At 41.6% G+C, this 8,279-nt stretch overlaps 1 pseudogene; it reads right to left on the reverse strand.

The window, feature by feature from the left end:
* Positions 1-2,135: 2,135 nt before the first annotated feature.
* On the reverse strand, positions 2,136-8,068 carry LOC143675554 (spermidine synthase pseudogene; annotated as a pseudogene).
* Positions 8,069-8,279: the final 211 nt, after the last annotated feature.

The following is an 8,279-nucleotide window of genomic DNA, read 5'->3' on the forward strand; positions in this document are numbered from 1 at the left end:
GTGGCTCAGCAGGCACAGTTCTCGCCTGCCGTGCCAGAGACCCAGGTTCGATTCCTGGTGCCTGTCCATGCAAAAAAAAAGAGTGACACACAAGCATTTATTAAATCAGTCAGTCTTTTACAGATACAGGCTCCTCACATTTACAGAACAGTCCATTCTCCCACCTTTACTATCCAAGACCATCAGAATCCGTGTTCAATAGACCTTCCCTACTTTCCTTCACTTCACCCCTCCATGTAACCTGTACTCTGGCTAAATCAGTAGTTTGTGGGGATGTCTCTGCAGTTAACTGCCGTATGTCCTCACTGCTGACAATCTTTCCTTCTGCCTAGAAGTCTCTGTTCTATTCACTTACTCTTCTCACTCTTTTTTTGGTATGCTGTATGTATGGTGAGGGTCACATTTCATTATTTTTCCATGTGTATCCCATTTTTGCAGCACCACTATTTGTTGAATATTTTTTGGGTGGGTGGGGGAGTGCAGGAGCTGGGAATTGAACCCTGGTCTTCCACATGGCAGGCGAGAATTCTACCACTGAACTACCCTTGCACTCCCTATTCTCACTCTTAAAAGGCTAATTTAAATGCCCCATTCACTGAAAAGTCTTGGTAACCACAGCAATCTTTCCCTCCTTTAAATGTGATGTCTCTTTTATCATACTTTAAAAGCTTACCATGGTGTATTACTGACTTATTTTTCATGTATACATACATGCCTTTGTGCACAGATCTTGTGAAATTTTCAGAAAAATTTTGGAAGAGTGCTTTACTCAGAAAAATCATTTTAAAGGACTCTTTTGTGTTCTTTTAGACCAGTGATTTAAACGATGGGTTAGAACTGAAGAAGACCAAAGTAGGAAGTGATGGCTTAGGATACAATAAAATTGAATGATAAGCTGTAGCACTCCGGGTTCTGTAGGGAAACAGAACCAAAAAGAGATATCTGTAAATATGAGATTTTGTAAAAGTATCTCACACAACAGTGGAGATGCATGAGTCCAAATTCTGTAGGGCAGGCTGCGAGCTGGCAAATTTGATGCAGTTTTTAATGCATTCCCCAGAAGAGGCTGGCTGGCTGAAGTGGAGAAAGAGATTCCTCTCTTCTGACCTCCCCTTTAAGGGTTTCAATTGATTAGATTAAATGTCCCTCGTTGCAGGAAACACTCCTTTAGCCTACTGCAGATATAATCAGCCATAGATGCAATCAATGTGCTGATGATTTAAGTTCAAGAAATGTCCTCACAGTTACAGAAAGGGCAGTGTTTGCTTGACCAGTCAACTGGGCACCATCAATTGGCCAAGCTGATGCCTGCATCTATCCATCACATCAGATCATAATATGAAACATGATTTCTAGAACTGTATATATCAGTGAAAAAAATGGAAAAGGAAAATTGTACAAGTGCTTAGAAAATATAAAACTACTCCCAAATAGTTGCAAGGAAGGGTTCACTGCAGGGCAGAATTTTAAAATTCATTTAATCATTCCCATTATTATTTACTAAACAGCAATGGCTAGTCAAGCTCCAAGACATATGAGTAAAGAAAACAATCACTGAACAATAGTTCTTTTAAATTATATTTAACCACTACCATAACTTTTCACTCATGAAAAATGATTCCTTACACTGTGACATATTGAACTGTTTTGGAGGTTGGGTATTTTGTTTTGATTCAGTTTGTTCATTTGCCTGTTTACTTGCTTTTGGTGGTGGAAATATCCCACAGGAACTGAATTTTCTTGGAATTCTTAAGGACGCATTTGAATCTGAAACCTAACTGAGGCTCTCTAGGCGAAGTTGGTCATGTTGGATTTTCATTTTTTTCATAATAGAAAACTTAGAAAATCATAAATGTCCCAAGTTCCTTCTAGTTTTCATCTCCTTGATTGCCTTTTGTTGTTGTTGTTATAAACATACATGTGTGGTGAGTGAGGGGGTGACGGAAGGCGGAGATGCTGCTGTACCCAGCTAGTAGAGGCTTGGGGGCTGGACGCCACATGGTCTGCCCAGCAGGGCAGGCCTGTTAACACCTGGTTGGTGGGTGACAGCCAATAGAGGGTCTTGTCCAGGGCAGCTGGGCCAGCACGCTGGAGGCTCCTGGTCTGGGGTCCCACGGTGGCGGTGGCACCTGGGCTCAGCTTACGTTGTTCAGGGCCTTGACGGCCAAGTCTGGCAGCACGAAGGCTGCGCAATGCACATCTGAGTTGCAGCACCTCAGCTGCATCTGCTCCACTTGCTTCTGTGTCAGCTGCTGCACAGGCTCCAGGAAGTTGATTCTCAGGCTTTTGCTGCACAGGACGAAGCTGATCTGGCGTCTGGGGTAGGTGGGGATGGTGCAGCAGGCATAGCCCGCCACAGGGAAGGGGGATTGGCAGAACAGCTCATCTCCTTGATGAGGTCCAGGTGCAGCTGCTGGCACTCGCCCAGGCAACAGAGAACCCCATTCTCCTTGAGGGCTGTTTTCATGAGCTGGTTAATAGGGTTCCTTGAAGAGATTCTCAGCAGGGCCCATGGGGTCTGAGAAGTCGGTGATGATAACCAAAGCATCCTGGTTCTGTTTCATGAACGCAAAAGCGTCACCCATGTGCAGGGTCAGCTTCAAGGTGAAGTAGCCAACTGCCATTCCTGGCAGGAGCTTCTTGGAGGCCTGGATGACGTCCTGGTTAAACTCACACTGGATCGCTGACTCCACCGAGGGGTGCTTCATCCCCTCCCGCCCTGTCCCGGATGATCCACACCTGCGCCGATCCGGCTGGCTACAGAAGGGCCGTGTGGCTCTCATCTCCTGGTGGGAGAACTCGCCCTGTTCCGTGCACTGGGTGACGCTGTCCAGCACCAGTACATTGCCGTAAATGTCACTGTGGAAGACAAGGTTATTCTGGTAGCCTGAGTGTTCATAGTGTAGCAGCTGTTCCACCTGCAGCGACAGGGCCTGGCCGAGCCACAGGCTGCACTCGCTAGCCCAGCCCTCCCTGCTGGTGTCAGGGCTGTCCGGGCCGCCGGTGGGCTCCCAGGGCTGGGACTGAAGGCCTGGCCTCGGCACAAGGGCACGACGCAACCAGCTCCGCCCGCACCGGATTGCCTGATTACCCTTTTTTTTTGCATGGGCAGGCCCTGGAAATTGAACCTGGGTCTCCCGCATGGCAGGCGAGAACTCTGCCTGCTTGGCCTCTGTGGGCCGCCCCTGATTGCCTTTTGATCACAATTGGAATTCTCCTTCTCCAGCCTCTTTTCTTCTGAGAAGAAAGATGATAGCAACAGGATATAGGATCGCATCAATTTCAGGAAAGCTCAACTTACTCAGAAATTCCCAGCCAACTTACATTTAAAACTCATTGGCTCTTCCCAGTGCCTGCCCATGCAATATAATAATAATAATAATAATATTAATAAATTTAAAAAGTAAATAAGAACAAAACCTCATTGGCTCATATAGGAGACCTGGGTTCAATTCCCAGTGCCTGCCCACGTGAAAAAAAAAAAAAGCTCATTGGCCATAGCTATCACCCAAGCTATAAAGAGAAGATAATAAATATACTTTTTTATTCTTTATCCTGTGCCACCCTGAAGAAAACCAGTGTTAGTTTTTGTGAGTGTTATAGGACAAAGGCTGTTTATTCATTTGCCCCACTTGCTCAATAACCAATTCCCGAAACAACAAATTTCAAAGAGAGAGTTTATTACTAGGCAAGTAATAGGAGAGCAGATGGCCTAGTGGCCCAAAATCTGTCTCCCTAAACTGTGATAATTTGGACAGTTTTATTAGAGAAAAGATGGCAGGGTTTAGGATAATGAGCACAGTGGCCCCAGATAATTTAATTAGAGGTGATCTGATTATTGAGCATGTGCAGATTGATTGCATGCTTAGTCTCAGAATGTGTGAAAGAAAATGGTAGGATGAGGGACAAGTAACTTTGTAGGTTAAAGTTTAAGCTACTGCGCATGTCTGGCTGATCCACTTTGGTGAGATCCAGTCTCGGTTATCAAGATAACTTTGGATTTGAGGTGGGGTCATCCTGGACTGACCCACGACCCTTCAATAATAAGCATTAAGAGCTGTCTTTAACAATTACAAGACTCTAAAGGTGAAAAACTGGATAACTGGGTACAAATGAAGGTTAGTCACAAGCTGTTTATATCACAGGGTCAGAAGATAAGGGCTATACAATCATTATCAGAGATCAAGACAGCTGGATTACAATTTAGAGATTTCAGGTATTTCCCTGTTTACTCCAATACACCAGAAGCAAAAAGGAATATCTATATACTGATTCAATAATCAAAATCATCCCTTAAATCCTGATTTCTTGGTCATATGAGGAAGAAGGAAAGAAAAGGATTTGGGGAAGGGAAGTCAATGTATGCCGTACCATGTCAGACTTCTGGTATTAGTAGATCAAATTTATCTAGCCCTTGAAAAATTTCCCAGTGCCTCTGTGCATAATGCAAAAATGCCCCTCTGAGCCTCTCTGAAAACACTTAGGGACTCCAGCACCTACAAGGATGCATCTCTTACATGCTTATTCCCTGGGAGGGCTGCTGTTCTCTGCCACCACCCTGGCCTCTGCACCACCTTTGCATATCAAGTACCAAGACAAATCCTATCATTTCCATTTGCTTTTTGGTGCCACAGTTTGAGCTCAGGAAACTTCTCTTTTCTTTCAGCAATAGACAAACATCCTCATTATGAATAAAATGCCTAAGGAATTGCTTATGGATGACTGGCACAGAAGGCCCTGTATGTAAGGAATTTCATTTTACCACCCTTTCAGTCACACTTTGGCACAAACCATTGCATGCAAACACATTTTCGCTATGGTGCATGCATTTTAAGATAACCACAGATGAAAGAGAGGAAGACAATGGACTTTTGCTGAAGTCAAATCATTTAGGGTTATATGATTATGGCTGATAACCTATCTGTATTAGAAATGTTTCTTTTTGTCAGCACTGTAGCTTTAAAAAAAAAAAGATTTTTTTTAAAAAAAGGAGATAAAAGTTTCTCAACTTAGCATAGCAAAGTCCTTTTCTAAAGGGCCTATAAATAATTTTAAATTCCTGGTGCTGCCTCAAAATGTAGCTCTTCTGAGCTGCAATGTCGGCTATTTCTCTGAAACTGGAGTAGTCATTCAAAAATAGTTTCACTCAATTTAACTGCCTATTGAACCCTCCAAATTACAGATATTAAGCCTTTGGTTTCACAACAAACTTAATGAACAGTTCTGACAATCTATAAGCAAGGCCACTGGAAATTCATGGGCCAGATGGAATCACAGATTACACCATTTTCCTACTGGCCTGCAATTTTCTGGCACCTGGAGCAACATTACACGGATGTGTACTATGTCTGGTGCAGCGGTCCCTTCCCGAATATTGGGATTTGCGTTTTAGAAAGATCGATGCAAGCAGAGAAATGCCTTCTAACCCTTATTCACCATGCTTTGAAATACCAGAGTAAAATTTAGGCTATTGATTTAAAATGCAGGTGATCTAAGGAGAGACTTAAAGAGGAAATTCATCTCTGGAAGAAGAGGAACTAGGGGAATAGAGAAAATTAAGTCAGAGTAATGGAATGAAGAAAGAAGTCCGTAAAATCAGGTGGTGTGAAATAAAGAAGAGAAATAAATAAATCAGAGAATGAAGAAAAGAAGACAACTTGAAAGGTGAGAGATTCCCCTAGGAATTTCTCGATTATGCTTGGGAAAATTAGCTTGAGTGCCACATATTCTACTCTAAAGCTGCCATTAATTTTCTTGGTAGTGATTCTAAGGGGAATGTGGTAACACCATGAGATACCTATATACTTCAGGAATTACGGTTGAGTGTCAGCGATAAGTTTGCTTGTAGTGAAACAAAATGATGGTGAATTAATTCTCAGCACATATTTCCTCACTCCGATTGCTCCTAAACCCACTATGCCAATGCTCTAGTGTATTTTAAATTTTCTTACTTTCACAGAACACATATCACTCTTCTCTTTCCCATATCTTTATACTTATCGTGCTATATTATAATTACTTTTCATCAATATGCTTTCCGCAGAGTAGACCCATGCTCCTGGAGGAAAAGAAATATCCCTCTGGTCAAAAGTAGACCTGAATCAAAAGCAAAATGTTAAGAAATGTTGGTTGACTAAATGCATATTCCAATTTTCTTGGGCAAATTGGATAATTTCCTCTTGTGATAGTCAGAAGAGATTTAAAGCATGGCTTTTATTTTCTTTATTTTAAAGAGAAAGCTTTAATGAACATGACAATTCAAATATATTAAAGGCAGACATCATTTCAAAGAAGAGTCTTATTTATTACCAGGGGTATTGAGCACCATTTTTGAAGAAGTTTGTGAACATTATTTCATCCAAAGGTTCTTTCCTGAGCCATAGTAGATATCAAGAGAGATAGTTAATCTGGCAGGAAGCAGCCAATCTATCTCCTGGTCCCCTATGGGACTAAACACTTTTTGGTGGAAAGCAGAAGAAATTCCACCAGCATTATACATTCCAGTCAGAAGTTATTAAAAAAAGAATAACTGTAGAATGGTTTGATATTAGAGATCGGAAGGTCCCTAGAGAATTGCTAGTCTAGCTCCCTTATTTTATAGCTGTGGAGGTGAAGACCAAAGAGAACTGCAGTGCCCACATGAGATGGGTGAGGAGGCCACAGGAATTTGGACCCTGTTTCCCAGGCTAGTGTCCCTTCACCCCTCAAAATAGCAAAAGTCGGTAAAGGATTCCTGAGGGCTATTTTTCATTTTCAAATACCTAACGATAATCTGATTTTTGCTGTCCATTGAGCTGCCAAATAAGAAAAAATGAAGTTGCATTATGGTTGAAGGGAGCTGATAATTCTTTATGTTTGGTTGAAACTATGGTGCCACAATGCTCTTAAATTGATTATTTGATGATAGGCTCTTAGGCAGTGACGTATCAGTGATACCTATATGATAAGTGTTCTGTATGAAAGATTAAATCTTCTTTCTTTTACTTTTTAGGCATTCTAAGATTTTGATGAAAAGTAATAAAGGGAATTCTTGGTGGGAGAAATGCATCTGTTGCAGAGAAAGAATGCTCACCATATAGTCCATTTTCCTCTGAAACTTTTCCTGATCTTTTTGCAACTAGGCAGAACCAAACAACTGTATTATACCCATATAATGCAAGCAAAGTGATGCATGTTATTTCTGGACTGAGATAGTAAACATCTCTTATGAAGTTCTCTTTTTCCTTTACTCTATTACAAAGACCTAAGAATGTTTTGCATGGTGGAGGTTCATCCTCAACTCCCTAACCCGGACTGCCATCTCTTTTAGCACCTGTAGCTCGAGGAAGAAATGAACTCCTGTGTGCTAAACCACTGAGTTTTTGGGTAGTTTGTTACTCAGCATATTCTAGATTATCCTCTCAGGATCTAACATTTATTGATTTCCTACTCACTCTGCAAGAGCTTTTGAGTCACAATTCCATTTAAGCCTTCCAAAAATCTATGATTGAGATATTATCTCCATGTGATAGATCTTACAAATAGGGGAACTGAGACTCAGTGAGTCTCCATTTATTTCCAGCATCCCACCATTAGTAAGTAACTGTGCAAGGACTTCAGTGCAATTCTACCCACTGCCAATGCCCTTTTCTCTGTACCATGCTATTAGGACGAACAATGAAAGTCTACCAAGTTAATAGAAGACTGTGCCCAAGTTTAAATCCACTGTTTCATTATTTGTTGCCTTCTTTGGTTCTTGGTCTTGGAAGATTCCAGCCCTCTTTCCTAGATCTGTAACTTGCCTTCTATCTACACACTGAAGCCAGGATCTCAACCCACCATTATATTGTTCAAAGCAGGTTCAACAGGAACCATCAATTGCCATCACATCTGACTTATATCAGAGAACATACAATATTCCTTCCTTTGAAAAATAACAAATAGATTGATCTCTTACCCTTGACCTTGATTTTGTGTCAATCGTATCAATCGCTCTGCTAACCTTTGCAAAGAAAGGCTGAAGGAGTTCCTGACAGCGTCTCCTAAGACACGTATCACAGGAGCTTCGAGGAGTCAGATCTGCATACATTTCACTGATTAGCTATAAGAATTTTCTCTTGGTCTCTCCTGTTCCCTGCTAAATTATGTATCTATTTTATTTTCCTGCAAGGAGGTCATGTTTGCCAGAGGTTAAATGTGAAAGTCAGCAGTATCTGGCAGAGATTTATGTGGAGATGAAGATGCTCAAAACTGCTCTCAGACTGATTAAATAAAGGCTGTGTGGGAATAGCATGGGACTG

Source organism: Tamandua tetradactyla, chromosome 3 (assembly GCF_023851605.1).
Source record: "Tamandua tetradactyla isolate mTamTet1 chromosome 3, mTamTet1.pri, whole genome shotgun sequence".
NCBI classification, from domain to species: domain Eukaryota; kingdom Metazoa; phylum Chordata; class Mammalia; order Pilosa; family Myrmecophagidae; genus Tamandua; species Tamandua tetradactyla.